A 19,959-nucleotide genomic window follows, 5' to 3' on the forward strand; every position below is an offset into this window, starting at 1 on the left:
CGACACCATCTAAAACAGCATGAAGAAGAAAATCCCGAAATTGTACAAACAATAAGAGAATGTCTTTATGTTGATGATTGAAGTGGAGCCGACAACAGTGAAGCAGCAGCGGAGCTGTGCGTAAAGGCCAGGGAAATATTGGCGAGTGCGGGAATGGATCTATGTAAGTGGAAAACAAACAGTCCTGAACTACAACAAGAATGGTCACAGGAACAACAAGAAAAGGTGAAGGATTCCACTCCATTAAAGGTTCTAGGCCTCGTCTGGAAAAGTGAAACAGATGATTTCGTATTTGAAATGACTGATGTGATAAATCACGTGAAGGACAAACAACTCACAAAAAGAACAGTGCTCCAAACAGTATCAAGAATATTCGATCCCATTGGCTTCTTGTCTCCATTTATTATCAGAGCAAAAATCATGTTTCAAGAAATGTGGGAAAGAGGCTTGGACTGGGATGAAGAGCTCCCGACGGATTTGGCAGCATATTGGAAAGAGTGGAGCGAGGAATTGCAAAATGTGAGTAAAGTGTCCATCAACAGACGTTATGACAAACAGATTGATCAAAATGAAGATTCCCAAGAAATGCAAGAAATACATGTGTTTTGTGACGCTAGTGAGCGAGCCTACTGTGCCGCTGCGTATTTACGCACAACCAAACCAGATGGAACAGGCACTGTGAGTTTAATCTCTGCCAAAACTAAAGTGGCTCCACTAAAAAGAGTGACTTTGCCGCGACTGGAACTGTTGGGAGCCCTCATCGGTGCCAGACTTGGTCATTATCTGAGCAAGATCTTGGATCTGAACAATGTAAAGTGTCATTTCTGGACTGATTCGATGATCACCATCCATTGGATCAAGAGCACAGCAAAGCAGTGGAAGCCGTTTGTGGCTAACAGAGTAGTGGAGATTCAGAGTCTCACACTGCCAGAGAACTCACGATTTCAGACGGCAGCCCGTCTTTATTGTCACACGAACACACGACAACACATGCATGCGGCCACAACACACACTCATGCTGACGGTGGCCGGTGAAATATGTCCTCTGCATTTGACCCATCCAGGCTTGTCCTTTCCTCCAGGGGGCAGGCCAGGAGCAGTGGTCGCTATTTCTTTCCAGCGCCCGGGGACCTTCATTGGACCATCATTGGACCAACTTCAGATGTTGTCGTCACTGGTCGGATGACGATCTTCTGCATGTTTTTAGTGGGGGGTTATGTACGGAGGAACCCCCTGGGGGGTACGGGGAGAACATGCAAACTCCACACAGAAAGGCCCTTTCGACGAGATAGCCCACCTGGGCAGTAGGCACTGAAGATATGGGGGGGTCACAACTCCAGCGCCCACAGCGTCCCAGGTGAGAATCGAACCCAGGACCTTCGAGCTGTGAGGCGACAGCGCTTACCACTGCACCACCGTACCCCATGGAGACATTGCAAGGGAATAGAAAATCCTGCAGATCATGGAACCCGTGGACTCAGTTCAGAGACACTTGCAAATGACAAGCTGTGGTGGAATGGACCGAGTTGGTTAAAATCAGCCGACGTAACATTTGCAGAGGAAATGAACACGCCTCTACCGACTGGTGAGTGTATCAGTCAAAATCAAATAACAGAAGATGGAGAGGATGTTTGTACAGTTATTGAGCCCATTCTAACAATGAACAATTATAGCAGTTTGAATAAGTTGCTTAGAGTAACTGCATGGGCAAAGAGATTTGTGTACAATTTGCGCAACACAGAAAAACAACGAGGAGAGCTCTGCGCTCAGGAGATTGAAGTAGCAGAGAAATACTGGATTAGGCTGACACAAATGAAATGTTTCTCCAAGGAAATGAGACAACTGGAAACAAAAGGGGAATTGGATAGAACATCAAAAATTCTCACCTTGAAACCCTTTTTGGATGAAGAAAAAATCATGCGAGTCGGAGGCAGACTGCAAAAGGCAAACTGGGCTTACGGCCAAAAACATCCGTGGATTCTGCCATCAGAGGACAAGTTCTCAGAGTTGTTGATAAAAAGGTCCCATGATGACGTCATGCACTCTGGTTTACAGGACACTTTGACCCAAGTCAGAGAAAGGTATTGGCTTGTAAGAGGTAGACAAACCACAAAGAAATGTATAGAAAAATGTTTGATATGTCGCAAAAGTAAAGTTAAGGCTGGCCAACAACCCTTTGCACTAGGGCATTCACAGTCGACTAGTCGACTAGTAAAACCACTAGTCGATACTGTGCTTACTAGTCGACTAGTCGTTTTAGATTTTTTTTTTTTTTTTTTTTTTATCTTTAACTCATTGAGTGCCATGGACGTATTTCGACGTCCAATTAAATAGTGACGTAGAGTGCCACGGACGTCTTTCGACGTCCAATGCGTTTTTTGACGGTGGGATGTCGCCTTCCGCATTTCCTGTACAACTATTGTAGCTATTGGAGGTCTATAACCTATTTTACAGAACCCTTAGGTGGCGACAGTGCTCTCCAGATTACAGAAATGTCAGGAATACACAGCCTGAAATAGCCCGTGATCAAAGAGAACCCGCTCATGCTGCAGTCCAGAGCCATGTAGATTGTTCTGGCTGCAACTGACGGGGGCTGCGAACACAGTCAATCCGCGCACACAACTGATCCCTTCTGCCTCTGTCTGTCTGTCAGCATAGTTTCTCCACATGATTAGCCGCTAGAAAAGCAGCAGCCGACACTCAAAAGCCAAACCTTTCACTGCAGTCCGCGTGTGGCTTCTCCATGTTGCGCTGCCTGGGAGGCACGCAGGGCAGGACACAACTACACAACTACACCACATCACTACATCAGAAAATATTATCTAGAGTCAGTGAATGTGCTTGAAATGCTGCATTTCACAAAAGGCTGAATATCTCAGCTTATAATTTGAAATGCCTGAAAACGCTGAAAACAACCTATCTTCTCCGGCTCATAACTAAAGAACGGAAAATGGTATCAATAAACTTTTTTTTGCTGATGATACAATAGAGTCTCCTTGTTCTTTTTGCGTGTTCGGTGTTTACATAGTAATATCACACAATATTCTGTGGGCCTCGAGAAATCACTGAAAACGCTCTGAAAACTCTGGCACTGGGAGCGTCCGTTCTCCAAAAGTGGCTGGCACTCAATGAGTTAAGAAAGAACATGAGGTATTTACACGACATACATGGACTATCATATCCCATATCCCATATCCCCCACAAAGAACATCAAAACACAACAAAACAAAACAAGAAAACTGCATAAGATACACAATAATCCAAGAACAAACAAGACTATTGGACAAACAACCAAACAAAAACAATGCATTCAAAGTAAATACATAGATCTTGCCCTGTTGGCAGCTAGGAAATGCATAGCTTTAAATTGGAAAGCATCCAATCCCCCAGCTGTAGTTCACTGGTGGAATGAACTCTCAAGCTACCATACGTTGGATAACATTTACTACAAGAGCAAAGGCAGATTCTTAGACATCCCCAAAATATGGCAACCACATACACAGAGTTTGACTTTAAGAACTTTTTACCCCAGTGTCATTAGGCTTATCAGGATAGGAGCTGAATGCATTGTTTTTGTTTGGTTGTTTGTCCAATAGTCTTGTTTGTTCTTGGATTATTGTGTATCTTATGCAGTTTTCTTGTTTTGTTTTGTTGTGTTTTGATGTTCTTTGTGAGGGATATGGGATATGGGATATGATAGTCCATGTATGTCGTGTAAATACCTCATGTTCTTTCTTAACACCTTGATTGCCAGCGACGAGTGTACTCGTCAAACACAATCCAGCTGTTCACTGCCAGCGACGAGTGTACTCGTCAAAAAAAATCGATTTTTTTTTTTTTGACGGTGGTCTGTGCATCTAAGCCTTTTACATCTCTTATATAGGTATTGGACGTGTACAACGTGTACAACCCATTCCACCGACCCACTAAGTGGCGACAAGGAAGGAGGAAGGCAAGCAAAAAGCAGTGTGACTGAAGCCATTCTCATGAAGGTGGATTGGCGAAGGCGGTTTCGTTTTCGCGCTGATTGCTGGCGGTGCGGGATTGCAGATTTGCATAGTGGATTGCGGGTGGGACACACTTTGAAACACGCAGCATAATATGACCAGAATCGCAAAAGCTTCATCAAAGCCCTCAACCAAAACTCCAAGACGCGAGCGAGTCCAACCAGACTTCCTCAAAGAGCGGCCGCACAGACAGGCACACACCCGCACAGCAGCAGCAAAGCAATGGTGACAAGCGGGGACTGCCCCCTAGTCCGACACCAAATTGGAAACAAATCCCATTCTAAAAGGCTTTTAGAATGGGATTTTCAACCCATTCTTTTTTGTTTCTTTTTCGCTATAATTTAGAGTAATTTAATTTCTATTCAGAAATTTATTTGAGAGGTCGAGAGTATGAGAAAGTGCATTTGCAAAGGTAGGAAAGTGCTTGTGACACCGCTGCAGCCAAAAATAACGCCCACAGGAGGGAGGAGTTGAGCAGAGGGAAGTTTACTGCTGTTATGGAGGAAATTACTGTTCAAACTATTGTTTAGGTCTTACTGATGCCAAAAATGAATGGTTAAAGTGACTGTTCTATCGAATTTCACAAAAAGCCGTTTATCTCCAAATATTTTTTCTGATGCTGAAACCATGCTGTATTCAACTGCTAATGCTTACATAACTACTAACTCTACAAACTAACTCTTTTAGACAGAGAAAGCACACATTCTATTAGTTCTTTTTAGATGATTGGTGTTCACGAAGTCGTAACAGAAGAGAAACCTCGGCTCTTGTAAAATGAGCCTAGAATCCTCAAAAAAAAACCTGGCAGAAGCTACCTACAGCAAGAAAAAAACGGCTGGCAGTCAATGTGTTAAAGATATATATATATATATATTTTTTTTTTTTTTTTTTTTTTTTTTTAAACGGTTAGTCGGTTAGTCGTTACCTTTAGGGACGACTAGTCGACTAGTAAAATTCACTAGTCGTGAATGCCCTACTTTGCACCATTGCCACGTGATCGCATTACAGAAGCCCAGCCATTTGAGGTAGTGGGTGTAGATTTTGCTGGTCCCTTACTTGTTAAACCAAACAGACAGAAAACTTATATCGCTCTGTTTACATGTGCGGTTACTCGAGCTGTCCATCTGGAGTTAGTTTCTGACTTATCCACAGATGCGTTTCTGCTGTCATTCCGGAGATTTATTGCAAGAAGAGGAATCTGCACTACCATCTATTCCGACAATGCAAAAACATTTAAGCGAGCAGAACAGGATTTAAAGGAAATGTGGAATGTGATGAAGGGAGAACAAATGAAAAGTTTCTTTTCTGGAAGGAAAATCACATGGAAATACATAGTGGAAAGAGCTGCATGGTGGGGCGGGATGTGGGAACGTCTTGTCCGCTCTGTCAAAACCTGCATCAGAAAGGTCCTTGGAAAGGCCTATCTGACATATGAAGAAATGCAAACTTTGGTAACAGAAGTGGAAGCAGTAATCAATTCAAGGCCGCTTACCTATTTGCATACTGACTCTCAGGACCCATCACCGCTCACCCCAGCTCATTTCCTGATTGGACAAAGAATAACCACCTTACCCTCGCATCCTGTTCAGGTTACCGACACCAGGAAGGTGGATGGAGAGCAACTGACGAAACGCTGGAACTACCGCCGCAAACTGGTGGGTGAGCTTTGGAACAGATGGAAAAGAGAATATCTGATGGAGCTGCGTTCCGCTCACTGTACCAGAAATGTGAAATCAACTTCATTCAAGGTCGGTGATTTCGTTCTAGTTCATGATGAGAGGTTACCACGACATATGTGGAGGATGGGTCGAGTGGATGAGATGTTCCAAGGTCGTGATGGAAAAGTAAGAGCATGCTCCATTCGTTTACCTTTTAATAGTATTCTGAGAAGACCTATTCAGCTGCTCTATCATATGGAATTGGAGTGATGAACGTGTTCATCGTTCATCGGCCCGGAGTTTGTTACAGTTTGGATTGTCAAATTAACCTGCTGTCACTTTCAGCACCTTGGACAGCGCTGTGGCTGCGCGCAGCTGGGACCATCAGTGCGTCAGGGCTCATAATGGCCTGATTCACAGCACCTGGCAGATGCCACTTGAGAGAAAGACACTCACCAACATATGAACTTTGTTCCACCTCCCTTTTCCCCTTATTTTAGAATTGTAAACTAATAGGAAATAAAAGAAACAATTTTTTATTTGCAAGATCCGACTCCTCTTGATATCCGCACTTCACAAGCAGGAGAGAGAGAGAGAGAGAGAGAGAGCAGGAGAGAGAGAGAGAGAGAGCAGGAGAGAGAGAGAGAGAGACAGAGGGAGAGAGAGAGACAGAGGGAGAGAGAGAGAGAGAGAGAGAGAGCCAGAGCCTGGAAAGGATTAAAGCATGTACCCACAACAGCATGAAAGCTGAAAAACATTTATGCAGCAATTTCAACCTATATTTGCATTTGCATGTATTTGTTGGTACGATATACTTTTCAAATTCACCATAGAAAAAGAGAAAGTGATAGAGACAGGCAGTTTGGAACAGGCCCATAACATCTAATTATGTTCAAACTAAAAAAAGCATGGATGAAGCTTCAGGTACCAGGAGAACAACGGATGTGCAGGACCCCATCATGCCTGTGTTCACCTTAGATCCCCAAAACACTAAGTCCACCACAACACACACACACACACGCACGCGCGTGTGGGCACACACACACGCGCACACACATGCTCGCACGCGCAGACACACACACACACACACACACACACACACACACACACAGTGGCTGGTGAGATAAACCCAGGATCTTCTTGCTGTGAGGCAACAGCGCCACCTTGCTGCCCTCCACCACCATCAGTGAGAAAAGTAGCCATTGATGTGGTTGAGGATTAAAGGCTCCTCCAGTCAGTTTTCCTGCCTGTAGAAGCGTTGGTGTTCTATGAAAACCTTCTAATATCTATCTCGTATAGTCACACCTCATCTGATTTGACCAAAGAACTGACATTGAGAAGAACCAAAGGCTAATAGCTTGTTCCACTGTTACATATTATGTGTAATATTATGTGCTCTGAACGTTCTGTGTAATTACCACATTAATTATCATATTTAAAATTCCTTCATTGCCTCCAACACTCTCACATCAATGTTTGTCCTCCATAGATGATGGAGGCCATTTTGGAGCCATTTGGAGCCCTGTGTCTTTAAAACGATGGAGAATAAATATCATCACCAAAGTTCATCTTCATTCATTTGAAGAGACCAGGAATGTGTGAAAACAATAGGAAGACAATGTGAGTCCTAAGCCTGATTTCAGATGAAGTGACTCTATATAGACGTCCTCAAATTAAGTTTCACCACAATATTCATATAATATTCATGTCAGCACATCATTCAAAAATGCTATCTGACCTCAGAGTCTCCAGGCTGCAGTGTGGACTCTCCAGAAGATCACACAGCAGCTTCATTCCTGAGCCTCCTGGATGGTTGCGACTCAGGTCCAGCTCTCTCAGATGGGAGGAGGGGTTGGACTGATCACCGTCTACAAGAGCCCGGCTATCCAGGAACTCTCTTCTTAACTCATTGAGTGCCAGCCACTTTTGGAGGACGGATGCTCCCAGTGCCAGAGTTTCAGAGCGTTTTCAGTGATTTCTCGAGGCCCACAGAATATTGTGTGATATTACTATGTAAACACTGAACACGCACAAAGAACGATGAGACTCTATTCTATCATCTGCAAAAAAAAGTTTATTGATCCCATTTTCCGTTCTTTAGTTATGAGCCGGAGAAGATAGCTTGATTCATCCAAAAATAGCAATTTTTTTCTAGAAGCTGAGATAATTGGCCTTTTGTGAAATTAAACATTTCAAGCACATCACTGACTCTGAAGCTAATCTTTTCTAATGTAGTCACACCTCAAAAATAATTTCCTTCAATAAAACAGTGAAGGCCAGGGAATTCTGTTTGGCAGAATAATATTTTTTAGCTACAACCAGCAGCGCTGGCCCCTGCGTGCGCTGCTGGTTGCAGCTTCTTGCTGGTCTTCATTTGCTGCTGGTGGGCATCGGATATTCTGGCTTGCGTTTGTCAATCCTGTCCTGCTGCCTGGGTCTGTCTGGGTGTTGTGTGTGTGCTGCTCTGCGTGCCCCCTCCCCCCCCCCCCCCCGCCCCGCCCCGCCCCGCCTCGCCTCAACTGCACACTCCTCCTCCTGTCTGTGGTGGCTCTCTGCTGAGTTTGCTGTGCGCACAGTGAAGGGTGCTAGACATCCTGCTTTTTTACAGCGTTCCGCGTGTGTTTGTCACCGGCAACGATGCTTCCATTTGAGAATAATAACAACTCCACGGTGTGGATGTGCGGATTTGCTGTCGCAACCGACACGGAGCGGCTCAATTGTGGGAGCAGATTGGCTGCTGCAGGCACAGCTGCAGTAACGTGCTTCAGCATATCGATGCATACGGATGCGATGCGATTTCCGTTTCCATAACGACTTCTTCTTTGTTTTTTCCTTGCCTTTCTGTTATGTGGAGAGCACTGTCGCCACCTAAGGGTTCTGTAAAATAGGTTAGACACATCCAATAGCTATAATATTTGTACATCAGAGGCAGAAGGCTTTGATCGACGCCCCACCGTCAAAAAACGCAATTGACGAACATGTCCGTCCTTGGCACTCTACGTTACTAATTGAAATGACGAACATGTCCGTCCTTGGCACTCAATGAGTTAAGAGCCTGCAGAACCGGGAACTCTCCTTTGTGCTTGTGGATCCAGGAACTCTCTTCTTAAGAGCCTGCAGAACCGGGAACTCTCCTTTGTGCTTGTGGACACAGTGTAAGCATGGATTTCTACGCCATGATACTAGCGTGGCTACTGTTTCATCTAGCCTGCAATCTTGGACACGCTCTTCTGTCTCCTGATCGCCCATCACGGCTGTCTTCTGATCGTCCACCACGGCTCCAGTACAGCAGAGAGCTGCTTCTTCGCTGGAACACACATGATCCTCCTGCTGATCTCAATCCGGTTAACTTCGATGGATTCCAGATGTCCGGTTCCCGTGACCTCTCCGAGGGACGAGATCGAAGGACTAGGACTAGAAAGCGAGGAAGAAGAGGCGGCGTTCGACTGAGGCTGAAAACTCAACCTCTCTCCCGCATCGCGTTACCTTCAATTATCCTCTCCAACGTCCAGTCTCTGCGCAACAAGGCTGATGAACTCCAAGCTCAAGCTCGTTACAGTCACGATTTTAGAGATGCCTGCATCCTAGCCTTTACCGAGACTTGGTTGTCTGACAGGGATACAGACAAGGACCTAGAGACGGTGGGTTTTGGGGCGCCTATCCGGCTGGATAGGGACGCCGTTGCAACAGGCAAGTCATCTGGGGGGGGGGTGTGTCTCTACATTAATGAACGTTGGTGCAAAAATGTTATTGTCCGCGAAAAGCTATGTACCGCTGATATAGAATTGCTCTCTGTCTCTTTACGTCCTCCATATCTGCCTCGGGAATTTCCACAGATATTCGTAACTGTTGTTTACATTCACCCAAGGGCTAATGAAAAAAATGCATGTGAAACCATACATCAAGTCATACAGAGGCTACAATCTATATCCCCGGATGCCCCAAATATTATCCTTGGTGACATGAATCACTGCACCCTGAAAAATACACTGAGAGATTTCCATCAATATGTTACATGCCCGACTAGAAAGGACAAAATTCTAGATCTATGTTATAGCAATGTGAAAAATGCATACAAATCTATCCCCCTTCCACCCCTGGGCTCGTCCGACCATAGCTGCATTCAGCTCATACCGGTCTATCGCACTGTACTAAAGCGAGGTGCAGTACAGAGCTTTCGTGTGAGAGACTGGAATGAAGACGCCTGTCTCACTCTGCAGGGCTGTCTGGATGCGACCGACTGGGACATGTTTAAAGATTCCTCTGATGACATAAACGAGCTGACTGATGTTGTGAGCAGTTGGGTTTCTTATTGTGAAAATTGTATTATTCCTGACAAATTAGTGAAAGCCTATCCCAATGGTAAGCCGTGGGTCTCAAAGTCTCTTAACACATTGACTGCCAGCCGTTTTTTTCTTGCTGTAGATAGCTTCTGCCAGGGTTTTTTTTGAGGATTCTAGGCTCATTTTACAAGAGCCGAGGTTTCTCTTCTGTTACGACTTCGTGAACACCAATCATCTAAAAAGAACTAATAGAATGTGTGCTTTCTCTGTCTAAAAGAGTTAGTTTGTAGAGTTAGTAGTTATGTAAGCATTAGCAATTGAATACAGCATGGTTTCAGCATCAGAAAAAATATTTAGAGATAAACGGCTTTTTGTGAAATTCGATAGAACAGTCACTTTAACCATTCATTTTTGGCATCAGTAAGACCTACACAATAGTTTTGAACAGTAATTTCCTCCATAACAGCAGTAAACTTCCCTCTGCTCAACTCCTCCCTCCTGTGGGCGTTCTTTTTGGGTGCAGCGCCCTGTCACAAGCACTTTCCTACCTTTGCAAATGCACTTTCTCATACTCTCGACCTCTCAAATAAATTTCTGAATAGAAATTAAATTACTCTAAATTATAGCGAAAAAGAAACAAAAAAGAATGGGTTGAAAATCCCATTCTAAAAGCCTTTTAGAATGGGATTTGTTTCCAATTTGGTGTCGGACTAGGGGGCAGTCCCCGCTTGTCACCATTGCTTTGCTGCTGCTGTGCGGGTGTGTGCCTGTCTGTGCGGCCGCTCTTTGAGGAAGTCTGGTTGGACTCGCTCGCGTCTTGGAGTTTTGGTTGAGGGCTTTGATGAAGCTTTTGCGATTCTGGTCATATTATGCTGCGTGTTTCAAAGTGTGTCCCACCCGCAATCCACTATGCAAATCTGCAATCCCGCACCGCCAGCAATCAGCGCGAAAATGAAAGCGCCTTCGCCAATCCACCTTCATGAGAATGGCTTCAGTCACACTGCTTTTTGCTTGCCTTCCTCCTTCCTTGTCGCCACTTAGTGGGTCGGTGGAATGGGTTGTACACGTTGTACACGTCCAATACCTATATAAGAGATGTAAAAGGCTTAGATGCACAACCTACCGTCAACGAGTACACTCGTCGCTGGCAGTTAACAGCTGGATTGTGTTTGACGAGTACACTCGTCGCTGGCAGTTAAGGTGTTAAAAAGCTTCTGTATATGAAGAAAAAAATCTTTAGAGAAGGGAATAGGCTAGATCTATATAATCTACAGAAAGAAATTAAACGTGAAATCAGGTCCTGTAAGCTGAAATACAAAGATAAAATTGAGTCTCAGCTCAGAATGAATAATCTAGGCTCTGCCTGGGACAGCTTGAAAACGATCACGGGGACCAAAGAATCAGGTAGAAAAAAAGTTCAGCTCAAGGAATACAATTCAGACGCTGAGCTGGCTCAATGCCTTAATGATTTTTATGTTCGATTTGATGTTCATGATTTTAACAACAAGCACTCCGAGATCAGAAACAATCTCCAGCTGGCTCCACCGTTGAATCCTTTTTTTGATGAACACGATGTAATCTGTGGCTTTAAAAAGTGCAAGCCCAGGAAAAGTCCTGGCCCCGATGGACTTAGCGGTCGCCTACTAAAAACATGTGCTGACCAGCTTGCTCCTATTTTTAGTTTCATTTTTAATTTGTCTCTCTCTCAGCAGAAGGTGCCATCCCTATGGAAACAATCCATAGTGGTGCCCGTGGCTAAAATAAACAGTCCCAAAAGCTTGAACGACTTCCGGCCTGTTGCTTTAACCTCTCTGGTTATGAAGCAATTTGAAAAGCTAGTTAAAGCAGAGCTCCTAGCAAAAACTGAGCACATGCTCGACCCCTTTCAGTTTGCGTATAGAGCACAGAGAGGTGTACAAGACGCCACAGCTACCCTACTCAACCTTGTCTGTAAGCACTTAGAAGGCAGTGGGAACCACGCCAGGCTGCTTTTTGTAGATTTTTCTTCAGCGTTCAACACGATCCAGCCTCACATTTTGGTTGAGAAACTTGTACGCCTTTTTTGCTTAGACGCAGGTCTTGTTGGATGGATCTTGGACTTCCTTACAAATAGATCACAACAAGTAAGAGTAAACGGCACTCTGTCCAGCTTCTTAACATCCTCGACCGGCTCACCACAAGGGTGTGTTTTGTCTGCCTTCTTGTATATTCTGTATACAAATGACTGTTTTAGCCGTCATGCCGACAGATTCATCATCAAGTACGCTGATGATTCCATTATTGTCAGCCTGCTTGATGGGGATGAGGTCGGTCATGGCCAGGTTTTAAATGATTTTCTGTCCTGGTGTGAAGAAGCCTTCCTCCAACTTAACGTCTCAAAGACTAAAGAGATCTGTGTTGATTTTAGACGATCCTCCCCAGTTCCCCAGAACAGTGTTGTCCATGGGCAACCAGTAGACTTGGTGACCAATTATAAATATCTTGGCACTATTTTTGACAGCAAGTTGAAGTTCGATCTAAACTGTGAAATGCTGTGCAAAAAAGGTCAACAACGTCTCTTTTGCCTAAGGAAGCTTGCTAGATTCCAGGTTGACAGGACTCTGATGAAACTATTTTATTGTGCCTATATCGAGTCTGTAATCTCATTCTCTATTATCTGTTGGTATGGAAACCTTGGTATTCAAGGGAGGAACTCTCTCGGGAGGATCGTGAGAGCGGCATCTAAAATAGCCGGAGTAAATTTTAGTAGCCTGGACCACATTTTTAACAAACAGGTGCTTAAAAAGGCCATGTCCATTCGCATGGACGATACTCATCCTCTCTGTCCAGAGTATGTGCTGCTCCCTTCGGGCCTTCGGCTAAAGGTTCCGAGGGCCACGAAAAACAGATACAAACTGTCTTTCGTACCTGTTTCCATCACAGCTTTAAATGCTGCTGAGAGGAGGAGATAGTGCACTCTCTCTCTCTCTCTCTGTCTCGCTCTCTTTTCTCTGTCTCTCGTGCAGCTTAAACGCTGCTGGGCAGAGGAGATGATGCACTCTCTCTCCTTGTCTCTCTTCTTAGGTAGGTATTGCTGCTACAAATATTCTTGATATATTTTATATTCGAGATATATCTTTATTTATTTTTTACCTACCTATTTATGTGAGCTCAAATAGTCCTGGACTCTTATTACTTTTAAGTTCATGTACGTGTCTTTTACTACTTTTAAGTACATCGTACAGATCCCTTGAGGTGTGTTTTTATTTTGTTTTTATTTCACTTTTATCTTGTGTTTACTTGATCCTTTTTCTGCTGGAAAACTGCTGCCATGCTCCATGTTTGTTTTAATTTGTTCATGTTTTGTTTTTTCATGTATTCGCTATGCTTTTTATATCTGCTGCACACAAATTGCCCTTCGGGGACAAATAATAAACTTGAATCTTGAATCTTGAATCTTGGACTTCAGAGCTGAGGCCAGAGAAGCACAGCTGCTCTCTGACAAGCTGCAGCCCCACAAGCTGAATAAAGAATAAAACATGTAGATATAAAATACAACATTCCTGTATAGAAAAGCTGATTGAAACCATGTTTCATAATCCACTCAGAGCTGTGGAGGTTTTAAATATACATGTTTCTAAAATGGTGAAGTCAACTGAAAGCAGCTGAAGCCAACAGGCTGCCAGGTTCAAAAAGACATAACAAGGACAAAGCAGCACTCATTCAAATGAGTGATAACATGCTGCTGCTTCAATAAACAAGCAGAGACTGAAGAGTGAGTTAGTGAGTGGAGGCTTTTCTTCACTATCAAATAAATCAGCAGAAACAAATAAAAAAAGATGAGAATGTAAATGTGTGGCTGGTGGAACAAACTTCCACTTGAAAGAGTGGCATCACTCAGCTCAACACACAGAGCTAAACTTGGACATTGTAGCCTACTTGCTAAAAGATGTTTGTGTCTCTGTAATCAGAGTTTCAGGCCTGTCAATTCCTCATGCCAAACACGTTTCTATTTACCAGTTTTATTTATATTTATTTTTAACCAAAGGGCACGACCCAGATCTCTGTCTTTCCTCTGTGTGATTACTCACCAGCAGAGGGCAGGAGAGAAAGAGAGAGAGAGAGAGAGAGAGAGAAAGAGAGAGATGGAGGGAGAGAGAGAGTGGGAGATCAAAATCCTGGTGTGAGGGAGAGAGAGAGAGAGAGAGAGAGGGAGAGATGGAGGGAGAAAGATAGAGATGGAGGGAGAGAGAGAGGGAGAGAGATGGAGAGAGAGAGGCAGAGAGAGAGAAAGAGAGAGAGATGGAGGGAGAGAGAGAGGTGCAGAGAGAGGGAGAGATGGAGGGAGAAAGAGAGAGATGGAGGGAGAGAGAGAGGGAGAGATGGAGGGACAAAGAGAGAGATGGAGGGAGAGAGAGATAGGGGGAGAAGGAGAGAGAAAGAGAGAGAGAGAGAGAGAGATGGAGGGAGAGAGAGAGGGGGGGAGAGAGAGAGAGAGGGAGAGATGGAGGGAGAAAGAGGAAAGAGAGAGATGGAGGGAGAGAGAGAGAGAGAGAGAGAGCCTGGAAAGGATTAAAGCATGTACCCTAACAACAATTTGAAAGGATGGAGCAGACTGTTGCACCAGCTGAACCTTCTTTATCTCTTAAGTTAGGCTGTAAAGTCTACACTTTTTGTGACCTTGATGAAGGCACAGTGTGTTGAAACATCAGGTCACAACTTGATTTAAATATAGAAGCATAACAGAGTGTGCAGTTCTCCATCTTTTCACATGACACCTTCTTCAGGCAGTCTGCACCTCACCTGAAGTCTCTGGGTGCTCATCTCCAGCTCCTGTGTTCTTTACATTAAATGTCAGCATGATATTCATATCACATCTATAATGAACAAAGAACTGACAGCATGTCTGACCTCAGAGTCTCCAGTCGACAGTGTGGACTCTCCAGTCCAGCCCACAGCAGCTTCACTGCTGAATCTTCCAGCTCGTTGTGACTCAGGTCCAGCTCTGTCAGATGGGAGGGGTTGGACTTCAGAGCTGAGGCCACGACTTCACAGTGAGTCTGTGAGAGTCCACAGTTAACAAGTCTGTGATGACAGATTTAATGTAAAATCAGTTATTATCAAAACAGAGCTGAGAACAAGCATACCAATAACTTTATGCTGAATGAATATACATGACGGTGATAATAATAATCACAATGATAATAATCCTAGTCATAATAATTGTAATAATCATAATAACAGTTGTTTTAATCACATTTAAACACTTTAACCACAGCTTTAAGCTCCTGAACTTAAGCCTCCTTCACCCCTTAACTGGAAGATATTTAGAAATAAAACTCTGAAAAGAAATTACAATCTGATAGAGTGTTGAGTAGGAGAGTAGGAATACAGTGTGCAGTGTGAGTAGTGAACGTGTGAGTAGTGAAAGTGTGACTATTGTTCTGGTAATATCACATTATGCAGGAGGATGCCGCAACGAAGCTCCGGGCGGCGCGGGTGTCAGGCCGAAGCTCGCTAACTCTGGCTTCAGGCCTAGCATCTGTGTTTGCCCAGAGTGCCAAGCCACCTACATGAACCTGGAGGATGGGTATGTCAAGTGTGCAGCGTGCCTGGTGCCTCATCATGCTGGGCTGCCACTCGGCTCCTGTGACTTCACCTGCCTGCATTGCAGAGAGCTTCCACACGCTGAGCTTGTGAGCAGAGTGCAGTTCTTTTCTGGGATGGGAACCACTCTCCACTGGGCAGCCATCACTGATGTGGCCGCCCCACACTTCGATGCTGCCCACCCCTCGTCCAGCAGCAGTGGGGCAGCGGCTCAACCTTCCTGGTTTCCACCGCAGCTCGCAGCTTGGGCCTGGAGCTTCCTGCCCTGGGAGCCACGTGCTCCGAGGGCAGCTCTCCTCCTCTCTGACCCGCCCTGCCCAGCCTGCACGAGCTGAAACACTGAGGCCGTGCACCACGAGAGGTCCTGCTATGCGGTGGGAGGACATGACGCGGGTGGAGGGGGAGACAGACCGAGGCTTCTCCTCTGCTCCTCCACTTGAAGACAGCCTGGTCCTCGTGCTCCTGCCTGGTGCCTCCTTCTACAACGGAAGCATAACGTCCTGCTGTTGTCTGCCGCTCACATAAAGCAGCCTAAAGTCACTATTCAACACAATATGAAAAGTGTCCTATAGCAAATGTCCAGACTCTCAGAGTGCTGCTTTTGTGTAGGAAAGGTTCACAAAGTACAGGTTTATTATCTAAAGTGACTCCGTGCTACTGTCCTCTGCTCAGATGAAGAGGATGGAGCAGCTCAGTGTCCACATATCCCATCTCCTTCTCCCCGGTCCTCACCACCGACATTAACGGCTTCGGCTCCAAAGCCCAATTCTCCAGATGGGGCTGGTGCCGTTCAGAAAGCTAGTTTGTCTAAAACACTATTTGAGTCTAAAGCAGGAAAACGATGAGATAAAATGTTTCCTGCTGGACCACAGCTTTATAATAATAATAAAGCTGTTGTGCTTTTAACACGTTGACTGCCAATGACGAGATATCTCGGCTTACAGAATCCAACCGTTGACTGCCAAAGACGAGATATCTCGTCTTAAAAAAAAAAAAAAAAAAATTGACGGTGGGACGTGGATCAACGCCCCCCACGTCTCCTATAAAATTATTGGAGCCACCCAACGTGTACAACCCATTCCACCGACCCACTAAGTGGCGACAGTGCTCTCCTGACTAGAGGAAGGCAAGCAAAAAGCAGTGTGAGGAAGCCATTCTCATGAAAATGGATTGGCGAAAACGCTTTCGCTTTCGCGCTGATTGCTGGCGGTGAGGGATTGCAAATTTGCATAATAGATTATGGGTGGAACACACTTTGAAACACGCAGCATAAATAAGACCAGAATCGCAAAAGCTTCATCAAAGCTCTCAACCGAAACCGCAAGAAACGAGCAGCCCATCCAGACTAGGGTTAGGGTTAGGGTTAGGGTTAGGGTTAGGGTTAGGGTTAGGGTTAGGGTTAGGGTTAGGATAAGGGGGGTTAGGGTTAGGGTTAGGGTTAGGGTTAGGGTTAGGGTTAGGGTTAGGGTTAGGGTTAGGGTTAGGGTTAGGGTTAGGGTTAGGGTTAGGGTTAGGGTTAGGGTTAGGGTTAGGGTTAGGGTTAGGGTTAGGGGTTAGGGTTAGGGTTAGGGTTAGGGTTAGGGTTAGGGTTAGGGTTAGGGTTAGGGTTAGGGTTAGGGTTAGGGTTAGGGTTAGGGTTAGGGTTAGGGTTAGGGTTAGGGTTAGGGTTAGGGTTAGGGTTAGGGTTAGGGTTAGGGTTAGGGTTAGGGTTAGGGTTAGGGTTAGGGTTAGGGTTAGGGTTAGGGTTAGGGTTAGGGTTAGGGTTAGGGTTAGGGTTAGGGTTAGGGTTAGGGTTAGGGTTAGGGTTAGTGTAGGGTTAGGGTTAGGGTTAGGGTTAGGGTTAGGGTTAGGGTTAGGGTTAGGGTTAGGGTTAGGGTTAGGGTTAGGGTTAGGGTTAGGGTTAGGGTTAGGGTTAGGGTTAGGGTTAGGGTTAGGGTTAGGGTTAGGGTTAGGGTTAGGGTTAGGGTTAGGGTTAGGGTTAGGGTTAGGGTTAGGGTTAGGGTTAGGGTTAGGGTTAGGGTTAGGGTTAGGGTTAGTTAGGGTTAGAGGGTTAGGGTTAGGGTTAGGGTTAGGGTTAGAGGGTTAGGGTTAGGGTTAGGGTTAGGGTTAGGGTTAGGGTTAGGGTTAGGGTTAGGGTTAGGGTTAGGGTTAGGGTTAGGGTTAGGGTTAGGGTTAGAGGGTTAGGGTTAGGGTTAGGGTTAGGGTTAGGATATAGGGTACGTTGCCCAACGCTTTCGTCAAACTTCCCGCCTCAAACAAGAATACATAAGCTCCACCCATTTATGTAAAGTAGAGGAGGGGGAAATACATGATGTATTAAAAGGACAAGTGGCCACGCCCACCGGAAGTGGGTTAAAACATTTTTTTAAAAAGTTTTCAATGTAAAAGTGAAAAGTCAAGTGGAATACATAGCTTAATCCTGCCGGCTACCCCCCCTAATTCGACTATGGGCTTTCCAACGCACATTTTATAAACTGTGTACGACCTTCAGGGGCGGAGCTATGGCCGTTTTAAAACAATAAAAAATAAAAAAAATAAAAATTCAAACATGTTTTTTTTTCACCAAACACATCCTATATGACGTAGTTTTGGTCGCTGAGCACGAATATCAAGTTTATTTTTGGGTACGACTTCCGGTTCCGGAGATATGGCCGTTTCAAAAAAAAAAAAAAAGTGTTGAAATTTTACTAAGTGTTTGAATGTATGGGTTTTTAAAATCCTTCCTCAGGGGGTGTGATATGAGTGCGTTTCAGGTCATTTGGAGTCGACTGGTACTATCGCCGGAAGTACTTTTTTTACATAGGAAAAGTACTTAGGGTTTTTTTTTTTTTTTTTTTTTTTTTTTTTTTTTTTTTTTTATAGCCATGTAGGTACTCTAAGGACTCCATTTTTGGCGAGGAGCCCGAAAAAATAGGTTTTACCTGGATCCGAGTTTCGGCAAATTTTAGGAGTGCTCCAAATGACACCAAAGTTACAGGGATTCTTCATCATGATGAGAAGATACGCCTGAACGAGTTTGGTGTCATTTGGAATAACTTTGGTTTTTTTGAAAAAAAAAAAAAAGACGGATGTCGGATGCAACAATTCACTAAAAATCAGTAATTGAAGCTAGCCCTTTCAAAGTTGCTGGACACGTAGGAGACAGTCTAAAGCCTACTCTCAGCAAAGGGTAGGCTAATCGGAGCTACGCTGAGCGAGCTGTGGTCCCGCAGAGTTGAAAAAAAAAAAAAAAACGCACGAAATTACGAAATCCAGCAAAATTGACATCTCTTTTTGTCAATTTGACACAGTTCCACTCAACCTTGAGCCGAAATTTTGGCTACAGTGTATGTTGACAACCCCTAGTACATGCTCAAACCGTCATTTTGGTTGTAGCTTCAATTACTGAATTTTAGTGAATATAAAGATACGACATTTTTTTGTAAAGAAAAAAAGTTCCGTTTTGACCTCCCATTTTTTGTGGGCTGAAAGAGGAGTGTGAGAGGAGTTCCCACAAAAAAGATTAGAATTTTAAGTGACTTCCCCTAGGAGTTATTCAGGTTTGATTTTTTTTTTTTTTTTTTTTTTTTTTTTTCAAATTTTTTTTTTTTTTTTTTATAGCCATGTAGGTACTCTAAGGACTCCATTTTTGGCGAGGAGCCCGAAAAACGGCCAAAAAACGGCCAAAAAGCAAGGGAAATGGCCGAAACGCGACTTCCGATTTTTAGGGGGCGTTTTGACCTCCCATTTTTTGTGGGCGGGAAGAGGGGTGTGAGAGGAGTTCCCCCAAGAAAGGACAGCCTTCTAGTCCTTTTACTTTAGGAGTTATTAGCACCCCTAGTTTCAACATTTTTAAACGATTGGACCGCCCCCCTGCCTAGGGGGAGGGGACTTGTGCTAATCTTTTCTCAGGATCTGCTCTCCTATAGGAGGGCTACATGCTCCAATTGAAATTATAGCTCCAGGTGGTCCAGGGGAGTTAATTGACAACCCTAGCTGAAATTTGCACTAGGTTGTTAGGGTTGTAGACCGTTGACCCATTGTGAAGGGCTAAGTTGGAACTAGGGTTAGGAAGTTAGACATGTAGTCTTATGTAGTTTTATGCGCTGGTCCCGAATATGGGCGGGGCTTCCGCCGGAAGTGACCGGAAGTGGGTGTAAATAGGCTTTGAACATGGCATTTTGGCCAACCCTAGGCTGTTTTGAGGGAGGGTTGTTGGGGGGGTGTCATATGAGCATGAATTGGGTTGATTGGAGTCGTTTGGTGAAACGGCTAAGAGACTTTTTTTTTTTTTTTGTATGGGAAAAGTACTTGTGTTTTTTTTTTTTTTTTTTTTTTTGAAAAGTGTTGAAATTTTACCAAGTGTTTGGGTGGTTAGGGTTTTGAGTGTTTTTTTGTGGGGTTGTGTTAGGAGCACGTTTCATGCGATTTGGGAGTTTTGAAGTA

This window comes from Poromitra crassiceps (genome assembly GCF_964638095.1).
Source record: "Poromitra crassiceps genome assembly, contig: HAP1_SCAFFOLD_225, whole genome shotgun sequence".
Classification (NCBI taxonomy): domain Eukaryota; kingdom Metazoa; phylum Chordata; class Actinopteri; order Beryciformes; family Melamphaidae; genus Poromitra; species Poromitra crassiceps.